Source organism: Oreochromis niloticus, linkage group LG15 (assembly GCF_001858045.2).
Source record: "Oreochromis niloticus isolate F11D_XX linkage group LG15, O_niloticus_UMD_NMBU, whole genome shotgun sequence".
Lineage (NCBI taxonomy): Eukaryota > Metazoa > Chordata > Actinopteri > Cichliformes > Cichlidae > Oreochromis > Oreochromis niloticus.
Genome location: NC_031980.2, coordinates 5,607,691 through 5,629,713, shown reverse-complemented (window position 1 = coordinate 5,629,713; position 22,023 = coordinate 5,607,691). Strand labels below are relative to the sequence as shown.

General features: G+C 38.2%; 1 long non-coding RNA gene across 2 annotated transcripts in view; it reads right to left on the bottom strand.

The window, feature by feature from the left end:
• Window positions 1-908: 908 nt before the first annotated feature.
• The window catches only part of LOC102083157 (uncharacterized), a 44,622-nt gene continuing 23,507 nt past the window's right edge, over window positions 909-22,023 (bottom strand). For both annotated transcript variants that reach the window (XR_265897.4, XR_265896.4), the window contains exon 3: window positions 909-1,533. This is a non-coding gene — a long non-coding RNA (uncharacterized LOC102083157). The remainder of the gene's footprint in view (window positions 1,534-22,023) is intronic.

Below are 22,023 nucleotides of genomic sequence, written 5' to 3'. Positions count from 1 at the left end.
TGCTTTGTATTTAGTGCTGGCATGCTAAACTAAGATAGTTAACATGGTAAACATTAAAAGCATTGCTTTTATTTAGAGGTCATGAGCATTTAGAGAATATTAAAACCAAAGTACAGGCTGCTGCAGGCTCTTGGCTGGTTTGAAAAGCAGCAGGCCACGGCACTGCAGGCTTTGATATTACAGTATGATTACAACACAACAGGGACATGCTGGACAAAAAAGCTTACAATATCTTCGCCTTAAAAAAATTCTAAATTCCTGCATGTGACTCATTGGGCTCAAGAGGTTTGCATTCTGTTATGTTTAGCTTGTGTACCAGTGAATTTCCTTGGTATCGAAAAAGCATTTATTTGCTTTTGTGTGAATGCTCTGTACATGATGCAATTATCTATGCATAGTTACCTCCTGCAATATGATGGATTTCACAGCTTGCATTTTACAGCGTGTGGGCTAATGCGAGTCGACAGGAACAATTCCTCTTCATTAGACCATTCCAACACTCTCAGTTACACAAGATACTCATGTTCACATGAAACAACATCCATGTCTTATAGGTTTTCCTTTTGCCTGCAGCTTTCATTAACACTGGGAATGACATGTCAGCATAGAACACTACCTTCTAATTTTGCTGAATATTCCTCTAAAATACAGTGGTCTAGACTTTCATCAGGGGGACAGACATTGGCAGGTGGCGTCTTTAATCTGATCACAGTGAAGCATATTTGCCAAAATGTTTCATCAGTGTTACACGTAGGCAGCTGTGACATGAAAACCTTACTGTTGTAGTAGATATATCTCTGAAGCGCCAGCAGTGAGTACAGTGCTCTCTGAAGACGAGTGACAGACACAGTCTCTTTACAGAACAAAAACACAATCTCTTATGTGTAGTGGTGTAACATAACACCCCCCCACCCCCCCCAAAAAACACTGGGAAGTTTAAATATTCGATTTGACTCAAAAATCCCAGAAAGAATTTGTTCGCTCTGTGGGATAAAATTCTGCATTTTGTCTTTTACATTACCATGTTGTTTAGAGGAAAGGATAGGTTTTTCAGAAATGGACCCAGCAACGTCTCCTTGTTAAATTTATGAGTTTGTGAATAGAAGCGCTGTGTGCTACCTTAAATGTATACCTACTTAAAAGATATATTAACACTTTTCCCTATGCTGTCATTGCCGTTTGTGGCTATTTAGAGTTTGTTAGAGCTTAAGATAAACTTTTTACACAAATGTATGCAAGCATGTACGTTCTCTTTGAACAGATCTGTCCAAGACATCACAGTCAGCTCTGTTTGAATTCCCAAGGAAAGCAGAGTACATACATGTTGCTGAACTTTTTTTCTTAGCTCGTCCTTGCACTGTGGAGACCATCAGCAGGGCTGTTGGGTGGGTTGGTAATTGAGGATGTGGGGTTTAGAGACAAAGCCCCTTCGGAATTCCTCGGCAGATCGGCTATTATCCTGCGCTGAGGATTGGGTAGCTGCTCCACCGCTGACATTTCCATTTATATCTTTCAGGTTTGGATCCTTGGTAACTGAGAGAAAGCAAGACAGGGAGAGAAAGGAAAGAGGAGACAGTTGCTGTAAGCCTTGTTTACGGCTTTGAACAAAAGTTTGAAGTATCTTTGTGTGCGCTCTAGCAGTAGATTGGGGTCTTAGTGTAACTGACTGTGCTGTCTAGAGGTTGCAACAGACAGTGAGTGTACTCTAAGGAGCAAACACTGAGGGTGACTAGGATTTAAATGAATAAATCTGCAAGTTTTCATGTCTTCTTCTTGATAGTTTGTTGATGTCAAGTGAAGCTGGCTGCGAAAAAGGATTCGGCATAGTTTCTGATATAAAGTTTTCAACTCTAAGATCATTGCATCTACCTGGGTATACACAGTAGCTAAAAAAGAGAAAAAAAATCAGGCTATAGAAGCCCAGACATTTTGTGCTAAATCTTAAAAACTTTTTACCCTGTGGTTCAGAGAATGACACTAAATAAAATGGAAAAATAAAGTAGATGATGATGATGATGATGAAACAGAGTCGTTCCCAAAACATCTTTTCTCATGGTCTTGAATTACCCAAAGACACAGTGACCATATAACAACGTATGAATAGGTTGCCAAGAAGAAAGGTGCTTTGGAAGCCAATGGAGTTAGATAATGTTTATTAATGGATGTTTCAGTGCACACATATGCTTTGCAAATACATCTTTAGCACAACCTATACATACAGTACCAGTCAATTGTCCTTTGCTTTTACTTCTTTACAAGCACTCGCACAATGGCTTCTAACAGCATCATTTCTTCAGCTTAATGTAAAATCCTATTCATTTAACAAGGTAATTGCACACTTCCAAATGATAAGAAATCATCAGTACAAAGAAAACAATTAAATGAACAAGAGATGGAAGAGGAGGAGAGAAGGAGAAATCTATGCAATTGCATTAGTGTGGGATGCAATATTTTTAGAGGGAAATAAAAGAGCAGACTTGGCGCATAACTTATTTCTTTTATGAAAACAATAGTTGCTCTTACACAAGGAAGAAAATGTTACTTAACAAAGAACATATTTAACAGCAACTCTACTAACAATGCTAAGCATATATGAAACACTGCTTATGATTTAAATATTTATCTTTGATTTAACATTATCACAGCTTTATTTATGGTCTAGCATCAACTTCTGTTACGCCTTACTTTAACAATCTTAGCCAATCTGATGGAGACAGTATTCAAAAAAGAAAAAAACTAGGTAGGAGGTCTTAAACGTGTAACCAGCCAGAATAAAAAACATGCAAGCCATCATAGTTCTATGAGCCAGACATCCACAGGAGGCTCTATTTGGCTGTCTTGGAGTAAAAGGCTCATGTTATCAGTGGAGTGGTAGGATGAATGAGGTGTTGTGCCTGACACCAAGAGATTCAAGTTAATAAATAGCGCGCTTGATCTGAGGCCGGCTGTGCAATTGTATTTGGACAGTCTGATGAATTGGGGACCAGGAGCTGTCCTCACTTTTTTTCCTGAACACAGGTGATAATTCATGCTGCAAAGCTTGGGGTCTTTAAACTGCATTTTGTTTGTTAGAAAAGTAAGAGAGAGCATTTATTCCACTTACTGGAATATACAGTAGTGCCATTTCATCAGTGTGCATACGATATCCCAGTTTTTAATCATTAAACGTGAGTAAAACAACTTCCAAAACCCTTGTGTAATTGTCTGAAGGAAACTCAATCTTGCATTCCAAATGTCCCCTTTTCAGACACAGCTACATATTCCACTTGTTGTAAAACACCAACAGCACAAGCAGTGGGTGTAAGTGGGTGGGTTAAATATAATTAAGTAAATTGATGTTTTTAAATCTTTTTCAGGAGATAATTGCAATTTGCAGTATTAGCAAAGAGCATTTTCATCAGGATCACGGTCATCCCTACAGTCATGAAAGAACAAATTGTGAACTAGCTTCTCAAGCTATGTGTCAGGATTGTAAGGTTACATAGAGTGTGCATAAAAGACTCAAAAATATCCACGAGACAGCAGTCTCACTCTTCTCTGCACAGTGGGACAGCCCTGAAATATCACAGTCACTGTACTGGGACTACGCGTCAGTACCTGTGAGCCAAGAAGTGAATGCACCGAGAATGAATAACTGACTTAGTCCCACTACCATGCAGCAGAACTGTATAGGCCGCGTTCAAACACATGAATCTGTGTGAGGTTATTGCTTTAAGGCACATGGATGAGGGGACCAGATTGTTTACCACTGTTAGATTGCCTGAAACAACAACCACATATCTCTATTTCATTTCTCTCCAGCAGGGACAAGAAGTACGTGAAGGACAAGTTTCACTGGCCCAGGTTTCTACCAAAGAAACTGATATATTAATACAGTTTTTTGTGAAAAAACTGAATCCAGATTTCCAACTGATGTCCTTCTGTATTTTCCCCTGAATTTGTTCATTCATGTTTACCAGTTGCTCTTCTGCTTCCTGTTTTACTCTGGCATTTGGTTTGATCTTACTTTACTTCCTTCTTTAATTGCCTTCCCTGCCCTCATTGTTTTTTTAACCTGTAAATTTCTTTCATTTGCATCTCATTACCTCCTGTTTGTCATTCCCCAATCAGTTCTCTCAGTCTTTTTGGTTATGCTTCCCCGTTGTGCTCTGTGTTCTAGCATTTATTTGCTTGTTTGTTTGTTTGTTTGAACCTCTGCTCCTCATGTTGGTTTAGATTTTTTTTCACTTTGTTCATGTTTTTCTCATCAGTAAATTAAAAGCTTTTTGTTATTACTGTCTGCTATTTTCTGGCATTCGTTTCCTCATTACAGTACACCCTGACATGCTGATATAATGATAATAACAAAAAATACCTTGCGTGCACTGTACGAGCTATAAAATGCAGCCAATGTGTTCAAATGACCTTCAATGTTGCATAAGAGACCCATCTAAAATTTTGCCAAACCACACATGGGAGCAATCACAGCTTCATCTTTGCATTCAGATGGAAGCCTCAGTTAGGCTGAGTGCCCAGAATAGCTGGTGAATGGGTGCTAGACAGTACTCACTATGACTATGGCTGTGCCAAATTACTACCTGCTTACATGAATTCGAAACATGAAACCATGCTGCTTGATTTGTCTGTGTCCCATACCAGATGCATAACGCATCAAGACCATGAATAATTTACATAAACAAGTGAAGGAAATCTGTTTGGTGCAGTGCCAACACTTTACTCTCCCTACTTCCACCTCAAAGGCAGTTTTTTTTTCTTTTGCAAAGACAGACCCCCCAAAAAACAAAACAAACCTCCATATTGGAGAGACAGATGGCAGACAGGGTGAATCTGAGTCTCCTATCCAAAATCACTCTGTGATGGAATGCGTGGTTGCCATGGAAATTTAGGAAAATGGAGCAGTTTGTTGGACTCCCTTGAGAGAACATGGTGGTCACTTGGCGGACTCACATAGAGTCATTCACATCTGTAAATATCTGTGTATTATTTTAAAATACTTACTTATACATTATTTGTTTTATTTTTAGCTGTATAGCACTTTTTTACATTTCACCTCTTCAATAAAAAATGTAAGAGACAAGAGAAGAGGGAACTACTGGGAAAAAGCAATATTGGAATCTCCAACATACACTCTAGAAAACAGTTGACCATAGTCAGCAATAAACTAGTTGTATCCAAGTACAGTGATGAATAAAATTATTAGACCACTAACTTATGTAGGGTTCATGCCACAGCTGCCCTAAACGATGCTGGTAATAATCAAAATCTTTTTTCCAATGTTTTTTTTTTATGGTTACCCCACCAGTATACATAAGTTCTTTTATCAAAATTACATTTTTAATGCTAAAATATATGCATTTAGGGTATTCATTAATTGTGTAATTTGCAATTTTTACAAAAAATATCAAAGCACACTATTACTTGATTGTGATGCCAAACTTAAGTTATTGCATTTCTAAACAAGAAAAGTTTATTTTAGAGTTTGAGGGTAATATTTGAATTATTTATGACGTCCAGACTGCCGGCTCAAATTTGGGTAAAAAACATGAATTCGGTCATTTTTACTCACACATTTCTGACAGATTTCTAAAATATTTGTGTTTTTATGAAAGGTGGTCTCATACATTTCTCAAGCAATGTAATCTGACAATATGGAGGAAAGCAAAAAATAAGCATTACAGAAAACACAAAATACACGGAATAGAAATAGAAACAATTAGATTTAGAAATAAGGATTCCAGTGTTTGACTACATTTGTCGCTCCAGCTGAGATTAAATTACAACTTGATGAACCTTGTATCAAGCATAACATTAAATTCTTTAAATAAAAGCAACAATGTAACATGCATAAATTCAGAAAAATAGAGCAATTCTTCAAATTAAAAAATAATGCTACTGTAATTATACAGCAAGCACAAAAAATATGTGATCTGAGTTGTACAACTATTCTTGTATGAGGTGTACAACGTTGTATGTAGAGGCATCTGCCACTGCCACTCTCCATTGGCACTGGTGTAGAAGCACTCGAAGTCAGGAACCAAAGTGAGCTTTTTTTCTCCAGAAAGATTTTATCTTTTCAAGCTGTTGCAGCATCTCTCTCGCTTTAGATTCTCTGAGCTCTTGTACTGATCCATCATCATCTGTCCATTGAAATGGCAGTAAAAGAGCAACATCATCGTATACTGGTGTCTTCAGCCCAACCAGTAGATCTGATGTCACTTTTGCTGCATGCCATCATTTGTAAGAGTGACAAGTAGGTGTTGGAAATCCTTCTTTTCTTATTAAAAATATAACTCATTTTAACTTTATCTTCTTCTTCTCTATCTTTTTACTTTTTTTCTAACTTTTCTTTAAAATCTCCCAAATTATGTTCTTATGGAACAATGTTATTTATTTAGATTTCCTAGGCTATTTAACTCGCCTCATTGTTTTTGTGGACAGTGATGCCTAAAATGGGAAATTGTTAAAATAAGCGAAAACAAACTGCTTTATGTCACAAAATTTATTAAAATGACTTTATTAAAATCCTACATCACATTGTATTTGATCTGTTACAATTTCTGTTGATTTGTAGTCAAAGTAAGCATCTATGGTCATGTGTGGAGTTGTGGTAGTTACTCCTCATGATAACAAAAGAAAAAAAAATTGTTTGAGGAAATGCAAGATCCTTTATGATGGCAGAGGTGAAACTATTTCTTTGTCACGTGAGGACATGGGGCACTTGGACAAGTTACCATGATAAGAAACTAAATGTAACACATACACAAGGAGCTCAGAAGGAACAGGTGTAAAGAATCAGACAGGTGAATGTGACAAAGAGACAAAAACCAACCAAGACACACAAGGATTGATATGAACACCAACACAACAAAAACCAAATTAGAAAATGAACAGTTTTGTTGGGAGGTTATATGCAAAATTCTTAACCCCACCACCTGCTCTGTCTGCATATACAACATCCACACACAATCAATGCCTTGAAAGGCAAAATTACATTCAGGACAGCTTTAGACAAAACACACAACACCTAAGGCGTGCGATATCTGATGCACAGGGCAGCTGAGAAATGTAACTTACTTTTTGAATGAATGCATTTCTCAAAATGTCCATCTATTGCTTTGCTATATTGCACTGAAAGCAAAATGCTACCTGAAAATATTAGATCATGTATGGCTTGAATGAGCAAGAGTGAGTTCATAAATGAAAGAAAATGCTTGACCGCGCAACAACATTGTCAGCATTATAAAACACCCATTACTCTCAAGATCCCGTTACTCTCACAGGGATTTTTTTTGTTCTTTTTTAATCTCTGTGTTATGATTTATCAAGATGAGGGCCCAAATGTAGACGCAATATATACATAAAACAAGCACATACATACATATATATATGTGAAAACAGAGCACTTATCAAGAAAACCAAAACACTTTTTTAAAAGGAGTATGAACAGATGCACAGAGTGACAATGAGGGGAAAGACAGAACTATAAATAGAAAGCGAACCCACTGAGCCAAGGTGAAACTAATGAGCATGGGGAAGACTATCATAGGAAGCAAAGTAAGCATAGACACAGAAACAACATGATTAACAAAATAAAAGACAAAGTTCAGAAAAAATCCCACAAGAGACACAAGGGAAGAACCTAAACACTTAATAAAGCCATGTGTAAATACATAAAAACTGTAGGAAGTAGAAAACAATAACAAAAATACGATTTATATTTTTTCCAGCTTGTAGAGTACGCAAAATTATTTTACTGGCTTAGACTGCAAGGGGAATGAACATTTTTTCACATTTTACCACAGAACACAAAACACACATGCTGTTCTCCCTCCCTCATCTGAAGTGTCATGTAGTCTCAGATTTCAATCAGAGGCTAGTTTGCTGCAGGTCCTGCTATCATCAGTGCCCATTTAAGAAAAAAAAGCAAAGACAGGAGAAGAGAGTTCAATATTTTCTGTTGCTAGGAAACTGAAACATTATCATGACAACACTGTCTTTCAACATACAGTAGTATACACAGTGTATACACAGTGCGAAGGCTTATGTTAATTTATGTTAATACAACATGCTTTTTTTTCAATTTCATTTAAATTTATAGAAATGCATAATGCATAAAAATGCATGAGGTAAACTGGACAGATTTACATTTTGTTTGCATGATGATTAAATTAATGTCACTCTTAATATTTAGTGCAACTTGGCTGGCATTGTTGGGATTTAAATGCTAAAGTCGGCCTACACTTCATCCCACTTTTTCTTTAATGTTGTTCTCTGTGTATTTGCAGAAAATGCTATTTCTTGATTTAGTAAGTATCAAAATGAGATTTTTACCACCCACATAGATACAGCCAAAATGTGTTGTTCAACTGAATTGCAGTTAGGGTGCTTCGAACTCACTGGCTCCAGTCCAAGCACCTTTAAGGTGCCTGTTTTATTGTTGGGCATATATATCTGCACTGTCTACATTCATTGTTAAAGGCTTTAATAGTGGCTACATGAATATGAATGCATTGGAAGCTAAAGCAAGACAGAGACTATTCTGTGGAACATAAAAACAAATAAAGCAGATGGTTAATAGGTTAAATAACAATGTCAATATTATAGAAGATGTAAGAAGAGAATATGACTCTTCACATGCTGTTAGGGGTTTGCCTGTTATTTTTGTTTCAGTGTACAGCTTCCGACACAACATCCATTCACAGTAACATGCTGGTGCATTTAATGCTGATGAAATCTGCAATTTGACTGTGGCAGCCAAATGATAATATTTTATGATTAAACATATTTCAAAACCACATTGTGTAGAATGAAAGGCAGCATTCTGTGAATGAGAAAATTGTACTGTTTTACATCTGAAAGAGCGATAAATTCAAATTCTTGTTCATTTTCAAGACCTCAAAGATATGGTTCACAATCTCTCATCTTCCTGCAATCATGCTCCACTCGAAACTTTGCTGGAATATGCGAGAGGTTCATGAAATGTTTCACCAAGCAGAATTTCTGCCTGTCTGTCTCAGTCACTTTCCTTTAACAATTCAATTTGCTGTGAACTGACAGCGCTCAGACATAGCTGGAATGATGAATGACCTGCTGCGCTTTCAGTTTACCACCACTTTTTCTTGTGCAGAATCAGATAGTCATGAAGGTGTATGGTTCTTATCACCTAGTTTTAGTGAAGTTCATGGTATAAGCATGAAATCTAGCATGACAGGTCAAATATTTCCTAGGCAATCAGGTTCATAAGCCTTGCCTTAAGCAATGAGCTTCAGAGAGTCTCAGTATCACCACTGGTGATGTTCTAAAGTCCCTCTGTAGCTTGTGGATAATGGCTTAACTGTACTCTATATGTTTATCTGATAAGATATGCAAGCGTTGCAATTATACTGCATATTTGGCTCTAGTGGGTAACCCAAGACTATGCTCTGCTGAAAATCTCTTATGGATCGTTGGAGCTTTGGGTCACCCTTGTACTTTCTTCCTATTTCTAATGTCCATCTGGTGTCTAGTGATGTGAGAGCTGTGGGTGCAGAGGCACTCTGCAGGTGCACGTCTGAGTGCCAGCTTAGATACATCACGGCAGGTAGGAATTACAGCCACTTGTCCGCCTGTTAAATGATGGCATGATGGCACAGCCCACACGTTTACTTCAGTGTTGCTTCCAAATGTCACTTATTCCAGATTGCCATGTTGGAAGGGATAAAGCGGGTACAAATGGCCAGCTGACACAATGCTGACACATGGTTTCATGTTCAATTTATATAGTGACACACATAGAAGAAACACTCACATGTACACATTTTGTTTTCTTTTATAATTCTTTGCAAAGAGTCCAAGGTTAGGCGTGTTGTTTTTCTAGTCCAGTGCCTCAATCTATGTCTACATAAAAAGATTCTCCACCTCACTCTTTATATCCTTTGGCTGTGTTCAATGTCAGTGGAGGAAGCTGTGCCCAGTATGTATAGAAATAAAAGTGGAGGAGCTGGCAACTTTCATGTATTATTTTCCATAGCTATTATCTTTCCAATGTCATACATACCTTAGTTGCCGTTTGAACACATTTCTGAAGGAAGGAAAAAAAATACTAAGGTTATTTTAAACAGTCCTGATCAAAAGTTTAAGACCACTTGAAAAATGGCAAAAAAAAAATTCATATTTTGCATGGTTGGCTGTTAATGAGGTTCCAAGTAGAGCTTCAAGATGCAACACGAAGAAATATGGAGTGAGACAAAACGTTTTTTGAGCATGCAATTTATTGAAAACAAAGCTTGAAACAGGCTGTTTTACAGCTGATTAAAAGTTTAGGACCACATGTCTTTAAAAGGCCAAATCTGTGCAAAAATGTGCACTCATTGTCATTTTGTGTCAGGTAGTCACACTGTCATGATGTTCTGATGGCAAAGGCAAAAAACGTTCCCTTTTTGAACGTGAACAGGTTGTTAAACAGCATAAGCAGGGTCTCTCGCAGTGCGCCATTGCTGCTGAGGTGAGATGCAGGAAGACAGTCATTTGGAATTTCTTAAATGATCCTGAGGGTTATGGAACAAAAAAGTCAAGTGTTAGACCCAAAGAAATTTCACTAACACTGAGCCGCAGGATCCAATTGGCTGTCCGTCAAGACACTGGACGATCCTCCAGTGAGATTCTGTATCTCATTGTACAACTGTATAGTGACAATACAGGCATTCTATTCTATTCCTCGACCCAAATTAAGGCTGTTACTGGTGCCGACTGCAGCCCCATAACCATCAGACGGCATCTGAGACTGAAGGGCTTCAAAAACAAAAAACGTCTTCTAGTCATATGAGTTAATTATTTGAATATTGAGTGCATTCTCTGCACTTCCGTTTTTATGACAGCTGCACATTAGACTTCTGAAACTTTAAGCTGGATACACTTACTGAAGCTTACTCTTGCAAAGCCTAATAAAGAAGACGTGGAAAATGCTTTAGATTGTTGCCAGATCAAAATGAATTCATTTTCTCAATTGAATATTCTTAGTGTGTGTTCAGTTCTAGTAAAAGAGACTTAGCAGGAGATTAGAATAAAGTATAGAAACATTTTTATATCTTTTGCTTCCTCATGTGATTTAAGGTGACCATAAACCTTATGGCTTTATGGTCACCTTAAATCACATGGAAAACACCACATTTTTACTGATTCTTTTATTTACAGCATGTTTTAAATGCACTATAGATTTACTGCTGGGTGAATTAATTTTATATGTGCAAGCTATTAAGCCATGCCTTATTAATGTCATGAATAAAGCCGAGCTGATACAGCAGCACAATATGTGCATAGATATATCCTATATCATATCATATCATATGTAGCATATTCAAATGGGGATGCAAAAAATATAAAAATGTTGGTATACTTTTTTCTAATGTCCTGCTAAGTCTCTTTTACACTGCTCGAATTGCAGCTAGTAGAACAGAACACACACCTGATCAGTTTTGTCATGCACCGTGTCATCATCACAACCCCCACCATTTATACTGTCTCATAACATGAGAACATTTCACTGGAGATTTCTACTCAATGAAAGATGCTGTAACAAAGAAAATAAATTGATAAAATAAAACCCAACAATAATCACCACAGACTCAGGGCGGGAAATGTGGCAAAAATACACACATTCTCTGCTTCAGACACCAGAAACTTGGGAGAAAAAACTGAATTGTTGCTCAGAATTAAACAAACACTTTTGGAAGCTTAAAATTACATAAAACAATTAACAAAGAAAAAAACATATCTGCATAGTCATTTCCAGCACCCTGGAGAACAGCAATGAAAATCTGGACTCTCTCCAGGAATACATAGAGTGGTGCTTTAACGCTATAGTCATGGAGAAGGCCCAGAGTTCCTCTTCCCCACCCAAGAACATGTCTCCCGGCAGACTCCCCCGGAACAACACTGCTGCCCAGCAAAGACTTTGCAGACATCCTAAACTCAGTCACTAAGCAATTGTCTAGCTTCGACACAAGATTGTCTCTGGTTGAAATTCTACACCGGCAATCCCAATCCCTAAAGCTATCTTTGGAATTCAGCCAACAGCAGGCAGAAACACTCGCTGCTGAAAGCCTCGCTACGGGACTCGGTCAAGTCTCTAACTGAGACGTGACCCAGCTCAGTACAGAAAATAAAAAAATAAAAGAGACTATGAGTGATTTCCAGGCCCGTAGCATAACCTGGGGTTTTCAGATAACCCAGAATCTGCTGAAGACGCCACAGAAGTTACCAGAAGTTACACAGAAGTAAAACCTTCATCAAAACTCACCATGATGAACATCACCTTCTAGCACATCCTTTACCTGGGAGCCAGGAGACCTGGTTCCCGAATGCCATGCCCTATTGTCTCCAAATTTGAACATTTCAAGCAGAAGGAGCAGGGGAAGAGTTGTGGAAAGAGCTGAAAGGAATGGACTTTAGCGTAAACGAGCAGTTCCCCAAAGAGATCGAAAGAAGCAAGGTCCTGTTCCCTGTCCGGTGCAGCTTTATTCAGAAAGTTCCCTGTGCTGTCACTGTTGTGGACTGGCTCTACTGTGACCTTAGCACCACTCCCTGTTTGTGTTAACACCACTCCAGGTAAACATCCACAATGTGTTTTTTTCTTCTCCTCCTCTTCCTCTATTATCTAACTAGCTTATTTATGTTAATTCATAATTGAATGTGACATCATAAAAGATAAATTACTGTCAGTCTCTGCAGCGTAAAGGTGTTGGTTACAACGTTCTTGTCTTTTATCAAGTTTTCTCGTTCATCCCTCCCTCTTGCCCCGTTGCATGTTTTTCTTTTCCCTCACAACTTTTCTCTAAGATTATGGCCTGTTCGTTACATTTTTCACTCAGTTTTACCCCAAACCTAGATGAACTTTTCTTTTTTTCTGTTTCTGCACCTTCAATCTTTACATAATAAATATTTCATCTGCATGGCACAATGACACACATTTTTTTTTCTTACTCAGTTGAGCGTCAAATGCAGAGTTCAACACTTGCTACACTCACACTAGTACAGTTATAGACTCAGAGGGTAGATTTCTAATAATTAAATTATTAATACACAACAAAGTTATGTATTGTCAGTGTATATAGCTCAAAAGTTGATGACCCCTCATTCTTCAATGCTTTTTTTTATTGCACTCTCTGAACACATGTGTTACTCACTTGTCCTTGGGGGTGACATCAACTCTGGACTAAATGAAGGGATAGACAGGCTCAGTACAGCTGGAATTCAGTGGAATAGGCATTCCACAAATATAGTTAAACAGTACACTAGCGATTTATGGACTTTGCAATGCATGGCGATCTCTTCACCCCAACCATAGTGAATACACTTTATCTCACATGTCCATCACTCTTATACTGAGCCCCCAAGGGATATTGGAGAAAAAAACAAAAACTTTTGCAATATCCTGCAAAAGTTTTGTGAGATACTGAGAAAGATTTTTCCCCCTTCATTTATTGTACTACCATCGGTACCTGTGAAGCTGTCCAGAGTACTGCAGCTGGTTGCCAATGAATTCAACCAAAACCACCAGGTCAGAGTATGCCTTGAGATGAGTGTGTCCCTTTACACCAAGAAGTCTCTTCAGATGTCTGTCACTTATATAAAACCTGTGCGCACTGCAAAGCACTCATTTAATGTCTTCCTTGTTTAGGCCAAGCTCAAACTAAAAATCTATGAATTTCTACCACAGGTGAGCTATGGTTGTTTTGAAGCTTGGACTGGGAGAAAAATTTGGCCTTGAAATTTTCCGTCCAGGTGGCACATCATGACTGTTATAATAAATAAATAAATAAATAAATAAATGTATTTCATTTTGTTTGATTGCTGATACTGAAACTGCATCCTGATGTGACTGTGAGGAGTTGTTACTGGTTGTTGCTGGTATTAGTGTTGACGGTGGTTAATTTTACACATTTTGCTGCAGTTATTTTTAGTTTCTTTTTTTTAAAAAATTTTTTACCACCACCTTTTGCTTCCTTCTTCCACAGGAAAAGTATGGTTGAGCAATACAGTGTTGATAATGAAAATGAACAAATAGGCTGCTGTCATTGCTGTATGGCCAGTTTCACAGGAGCCCTTCAATTGACCCATCGGCCCAAAAGTGCGTCAGCCCACCGGGATAATGCCTGGCATGCCAAATTACCAGTCCAGCCCTGGTTATTTCCAAGGTCTCAGTACTGACCTGGAAGTGCTTGGAATTAAATGAAAAACTTTTGCGGGATCTTGCAAAGCTTTTGCAGGAGGAGATCTGTTTGGCAGATCTGTTTTGGCCTTCACACAACAATTCTGGTTGCTACACCGCTGGACAGGACAAGGGAAACAGAATTTAAAAAGTACAAGTAAATATACTTGTGCTAAAAATGCTCTAGTAAAAGTACTGATTCCAGTTAATTTCTCAAAATTAACTTGTAAAAAATTGAAAAAAGCACGAGTGTAAAAAGCAGACCATTTCTACCAGCTATTTTTGTTCAAAGCTAACTGAACCTCATGTCACATTAGTACCATTATAAAGATGATGCTGTGCACGTTAAAGAATCACTTAGAAATAACTCACAATGATTTTTTGTGACCTCCAGCGGATTTTGTGTAAAAACTGTAATGACCTGACCTGTGCTACTGCTCTTTGTAAATTGAGCCAACTAAATTCAATAAAAATATAAGCAGATGTTGCATTAGCTATCATGGCTGATTTCCAACCCCTTGGCAGGACAAACTTAGGTAGAATTTAGTGAGAGAATCTAATCAGCATCATTAGCTTCAATTCAATTTGATGTCCTTTGATGTTACCTTACATTGACGATGAACACGACAGCTGCTCAAGTCCAGTATAGTACATGCTATAAATTCACCACAACATTGGACACTGATCTGTTCAACCTGCATAAAAAAATCGTTTTGCAGGATATTTCACAATATGATAAAGACAGCAACACATGTACAGATCAACTATCTGTTCAAAAAACACTTCATTTCCACTTCTCTGTGTGTCACTAAGCACTGCTTACCATTAAAAATAATCTTTTCTTTTTCTCCTGTCCTTTCTTTCTCAAAGCTTTCTCCAACACTGATTAATGTTATGTCACATACTTTCTTTTGGAAATACAGCAGCTATACATTTAGCTAGCAGACACATTGTGTAACAAAATCTGTTGTGTTTGCTGATATTTGTTGATCCCAGAAATGTTGCATTTGAAATTACCCGCCACTTAAAAACTGTTTCTCTCCTCATGCACGCTCCTCTCCTGTAGTGCTAGCTAATAGCTGAAGTTCTGCAACCACTAGTTATAGACATCTGCACTAAAAACACCATTCCAGATCACTGCAGCCCACTTTCAGCCCTGAGTATAGGGCTTAAAATGAAATGCAATAAACACCACTGATGAACACACCAAGAAGATTATTTTTTTTATGTATTACTGTTCACTCCATTTAGCTTCAATCAGTTTGATGTGTGAAGACACACAGTAACAGGACATAATAACTCCCCTCAAATCCAAACGTAAACCTAAAGTAGTGAGACTGTATCAGCATCTACCATAGCACAGCACATGCCAGTAGTTGTGACATCACTTTTACTGCACACCTCCATTTGCATAAACACTTAGCAAGATGTCAGACAAAGGAACACAGGGGGCCAAGACAAATAGGTAAGGGGCACAAATAGACAAATGCTGGGGAGACTGCTACATGTGTAAAGTGTAGAAGTAAATTTATAGTTATTTGATACACAAAAGAGGTGTTTATGAGGGTTATAGAGCTATTTATACACCCATTAGGTGGTTACATGTTTTGATAATTACATGTTTACATATCTGAATAGTTACACATGCACTTTCAAAACAGTAATAAGTACGTGTTGAATCTACCTAGTTGGTTTTCCTGCATTTATCTGAGTATAGGATTTCCTGACTTTTGAGTGGCCAGTGAAGTATCATAAGGGCTGTACACAGGAAGTGCTTTTGTTGTTGAGGTGTGCAGAGAGTTAAGGTACTGCTAAGAAAGTTATCCGTCTCCATCTTGCTGTTTCTAATAGTTCGGAGATATTCAGAACCACATAACGAAGCCTCATGTTACACAAGTATTCAGCATAAAAAATGCGCCTAACTACTACCCGCTGTGGTGTCCCTTTATGAATAAGGGAGCAGCCAAAATTAACTTCAAGAACCAAATATTCGATATCACAACAATAATAAAAGAAAAAAATCATAATATACATGAATAATAAACAAAACAGAAATTAAAACAAGAGAGAGAGAGATCAGAACCTTAAATATACTGCCAAGAATCTTAAATACAATTGAGCAAAGCCTTAGGACCATAAGAGGTATACTCTCATTATGTGTCACTATGATGCTACACTGAACAACATCATTAAATTGATAACAAACTTTAAATCTACTTTTGCACTCCAAAAATAGTGAAGCTAATTTGTTGTTGCTAAGCAGCAGACTAACTGGTGGGCAGATATATTCTGGGTAAAACAGGTGTTCAGGGCGTTGCACCAGACCGATCAATCACAGTTTCCAGCTAATTAAACGACTGAACAACTTTCCTTGTTTAGCAGAATAAATATTTTGTTCAGTGTATCATTGCTTAATCGTTTTATCAGTGGCCAGTTGCATTTTGTGGTCACCTTATTAGTAGCTGCCATCTTAGCATCTCTCTTGCTCTCCTGATATATGCTGACCTGACTTTCACAGCTGTCACTGGTAGGATTCTTGTTTATACCCCCGCTGCCTCCGTTTGAATTTTTTACATTGTTGCTAATTGATGCTACTCGTGCTTTTGTAGAAATTGCCTGTGGGTTCTAGTTTCCTGGAAGCTTTCCCTCCACTGATTGTTGGTATGTCATCTATTCTTTTATGCTGCAAGTTCAATAATTTTAACTGAGGTGTTTTGATTTTAGGTAGTAGCATCTTTGATGTTAACATTTTATTTATTATCCATCAGATTTTTTTCCTGCAGGCTGCAGAGACAACAGCCTACCAGACAGTAAAATAACATCCCATGAGAATAAAACCAGTTTTTTAAAAAAAGAATAATTTGAGATGTGACAGACACATAGAGAATTAAAAGAGATGGTAAGAGATAAACTGAAGCAGTTCATCAGTTTAGTTGCCTGTGAGCCTGTTGTTGCAGTAATGGCTACCATGCATGTTGGGGTTAATTAAAGCCTCCAGTCACAGTTTGCAAGGGGTGGATAGTGGGGCTGAATCTGCTATTTTACAACCATTTGCTATTTTATATCAGTGGTTCGGGACAGTACAGTGGCTAGAAGGTCCTGGTTTCACAGAGAAAGGGCCTTTCTGTGTGAAGTTTGTTCATGTCTATGGGTACTCTGTGGGCTTCCTCCCACAGTGTAAAGCCATGCACTTAGTGAGGTTAGGTAAATTGATGATTGTAAATGGCCCATAGGTGTGAATTTGAATGCAAATGGTTGTCTATTGCTCTGTGTTAGCCCTGCAACAGGCTGGCAACATGCCCAGGGTGTACCCCACCTCTCGCCCTATGGCAAGGCTCCAGCCCGCTGTGACCCTGGATTGAATAAGTAGAAGAGGATAGATGGATGGCTCATTTAGATCCCTCAGAGATATTGTTCTTTCTCACTTAACCTCTCTTAGTATTGGCACTGCAGAAAAAGTGAGTATTTCTCAATATGCTGTTGTAGACTGCCGAAGCCCTCTTCCTCAACAATCAGCCATCCAGATTAACTGTAACTGAAGATCAGTGTTGGGGAGTAACAGAATACATATACCGGCGTAACGTATTTAAAATGCATAATATGAGTAACATTCCGTTATAGTTATCCTTTAAATAGGTGATAATTAGAATCCAGTTAATTTGTTGAAATACCTTTACCTGTTTCATATGTTAAGCTATCCCCTCTCTATCCCCTCTCTAATTTTAGTAATTCCACGCATTGCCAGAAACCCAAACAATAAGAGGCTCTAATGTAAGCATCCTGGTAACGTTGGTGGATGAGTGCACGAGCAGAAATGCATTTCTTATTTGGAAATCCCGACACCACTTCACTTTTGAAGAAGAAAAGGATGGGCGAAATCTGACCATGCAATGCAAACTAGTGATGTGCGATACCAATGATTTCCCTTCCGATCAGATACCAAGTAAAATTCAGGGTGGTATCGACGATACTGATCCGATACCGATACTTTGTAAAAAAAAAACGTATTTTATTTATTTTATTTATTGTATCTCAAATTATAGCTTCATAATGATTACAGGGCATTAGACTACTTGTTCTTATCGCTTGACAATGCAGAATTATCATATAGAAATAAAAAAACTGAAGTTGTGCGCTATTTGAAAACGTTTCCTGCCTGCAGCACTAAAGGACTCTGTGAGAGACATCGGTTTCGCCCTAGCAGCACCTGTCCCTCTCCTCTCCTCCTCTTCAGTTCGCCTCAACGTACGCTCGTCATATTTAGGGATGGGTATCGTTTAGGTTTTATCTGATATCAGTACCAAACCGGTACTTTTGAAACGGTGCCGGTGCTTAAACGGTGCTCAAACCGGTGCTTAAAGAATAGAGAACACACACTTTGTCCAAAAACCTCTCATGTTTAGTTGTTTTTTGAAAAAAGATAACCATGTTAGCCTTTTCTGCAGCTATAGGGGATATATGGTATCACTCTTGGCTGGAAGCAGTGCTTAAACAATGGAAAAAACACCAACTTTGTCCAAAACCCTCTCATGTTTAGCTGTTTCCCACTTTTTCTTTGGTCATTTTAGCCTTTTTGGCCAGGGTGAAGGGAGTATCTGCCATCAAACAAGAAGACAGCCGCATGTAACTACGACGGTGTTTGCTAGTTCACCTTACATGCATTAATGTAATAATGTGGTTAGCATACTCAACGTTAATTACACACTGACAACATTAAGCTACTCACGCAGAGAAGAACGGCTGCTGCTGCCATCATCATCCGTCATCATTTCTGCTACACTGACAGGGCTAGGGGCCAGGACTCTACTCTTCGGGTTCTTGGTGGATGTTGCTAACTCCGGGTCCGATAGCAGGCAACCCACCCACAGTAGATGTGCTCGGTGTGAGGTCTCGCAGCAAGCTACCAAATACGGTGCATTTCTCGGCTTTTAACAAAATGCTATGCATCGCCAGGTGTTTCATCAGATTCAAGGTGTTACCTCCTTTGCACAGTATCACCTTAAAGCACTTGTTGCAGGCTGCTGAGTTTGCATCTTTTGCTGTGAAGTACAGCCAGACTTTGACCGCTTTGCCTTGGGCATTTTTAATCTGTAGCTCTGCTCTAAAAGAACGTACGTACCTGGGCCCGCCTACTACGCTTGCAAAGGTAAAATGATTGGCTAGAATCCAAAGTGTATGACATCTCAGGAAAAAAAAAACACCGAAATAAAGCACCGAAATGTGCGCTGCGTTTCGGTCTGGTTACTACCGTTTATGTCAGAACCGATGTCAGATACCGGTACCCATCCCTAGTCATATTCTGTGATATGATTTACTGTGAGGTATTTGACAAGGTTAGTGATGTTGCCACAACACCTCACTGTCTTGCCACATGTATTGCAAACCACGCCTCGGCTGTTTGTGGAGGTAAAATACGCCGCACATGACTCCATTTATGCTCAGCTCATTGTTGTGAGTGCGCACGCCAAGGGACTGGACACATTTATACAGCCATATTTCGCACATGACTATGAAAGGCGGAAGAGGAAGTAGTTCCTTCCAATGTAGACAATCTGAATGATATAGTTTCTTTCCACTGTGCTCCTGTTAATGATAAACTACAAATCTACCCTAAACTACTAAAATATCGATATTTTAATATCAGAATCGATTCTAGAACATAAATGACTGGTATCGGAGGAATCGATATTTCAGTATCGATCCGCACATCACTAATGCAAACCCTTGTTGCCAGCAACCAAGCTGCTCTCAGCGTCAAAAGACTCCACCTCTAACCTAAAGAAACATCTGGAAGTAAGTTATTTTTTAAAAACTAACGTTAGCCTACTGCAACTACCTTGTTTTAGTTGTGGTAGCTAGCTGGGTTATGTGCCACTTCAGCATCTTTAATGTACTATTGCTGTGTGATTTATTACTATTACTGAAGGCTGCATTACAACCTGCTAGCTGCAAATAATCATGTGCAGTTCTGAAAGCAGACAGAAAGAAAACATATTACTGATACAGAAATAGTTTCCTATACGAGATCACGGCAAAAAGTGCAGCCTTACCTAATGTCCACCCACCTGTTACTCATTTTAGATTAAGATTTAAAAATCTAGTAGATATTGCTTTCAGGACTGCACATGATTATTTGCAGCTAGCAGGTTGTTAATGCTGTCCATCAAATCTAACAGTCTGCAGTCTATGAACTAACCTCAGCTAACGCCAGCTAACAATGTTAGCTCAGTGGTGAGTAGCTTTCAGTAATAGTAATAAATCACACAGCAATAGTATATTTAAATAGTTGTAAAAAGCATGACTATATATCAAGTAATCCAAAGTTTTCAGAATACGTTACTCACATTGAGTAACTTAATGAAATACCTTACAAACTACATTTTGGGCCGTGTAATCTGTAATCTGTAGTGGAATACATTTTAAAAGTAACCTTCTCAACACTGCTGAAGATACAGTCTCAGCTGTAAAAAAAATTAAATATTAATCATAATGTTAGTTCTTAAATACATAAACACTTTTCTGGAAAATTTTCTGTTATCAAAGACAACTGAAGTTATGCAAGAGATTTCAATCTTTTGTCTGACTGTGGCAGCCATAACATACATGTGAATGCGAATTATGCTGGACCTCGACCTGGAATTAAGAAAACCCAAATAACCCAAAACAAGAGTGTTTTCTTATCTTTTGTTTTCTTTGTTGAATGCCATGAAAATGTGATCATGCATTTTCCCTAGCATATTTATATTATATCCTCCAATTTCTTCCCCTGCTTGCATCATTAGTTCAGGATAGAAGCGTTTTTCCATTTAATTGCGCCCGCCCCCCCAGCTCACTTTTTATATGATATTGTGTATCTATCAAGGATATCATTAAGCTCCTTTAAAGTGTGTGTGTTTCTGTGTGTGTCACTGGCTACCTGGCTGTGTTTGATAAACCTGCATAGCAACAACTGTAACTACTCTACTCTATTCAGGGTCAGGTGCTCAGATCTCTGTGAATGTTCTTTTCCCACCATGCTGCAGCAAAATATTTCTATGGAGCCCATGAAAATAACGATATTGTTGCACTGACACCTAATAATTTGTCATTTCAGGATAGTCGGATATGGTAATTTAGCAAATAAGGCTGATAGAAGCATTTAAATGTAGTCACTTGCAAAGTCTGCTCTTCTTAAAAAGACAGATTTTTGTGACCTGTGCCTCAATTATAACTTCCACAAGAACAGCAGCATCATAGAGATGAACAAAGTTGGAAAAGCTTGTCATGAAATCTAAGTGTTCATCAGTCCTAAATAAAAGAAATAAAACAATAAGATTGTTGCTTTTTCTTGTCTCCCCAGGAGTAGGTGCCCTGTAATGATCATCCCAAAAGCACAATTTTCAGTGTCTTGAAAATGATGAAAAAATTCAAAGGTAATATAAAAGACCTGCCAACTGTCTACAACTTGATGAAATCTTTGGTTATGCTCACACTTTATGAAATACACTGAATAGGAATTGTATGATGGTATGATATAAATAAGGTAGTATGCACCAAGAGCAACCCTCATACCATCTGTTCATGGTTTCCCCATCCTGACCATGTTTATCGTTATTTGGGGCTGCTTTGCTATCTCTGGGCTTGTATTCATTGAGGGAAGAACAAATTTAATAATAAAACAGGGGCATTGGGAAAATATTATGACTGCAGTTCATGACCTGGAGCTTAGGAGATGTCTGGGTGCAATAAGGCAATTGCCCAAAGCACATAAGTCAATCACAGCAGAGTGATTGAAACAGAAAAAAATGCATGTGTTGGAATGGCCAAGTCAGAATCCTGACCTTATATCAATTGAT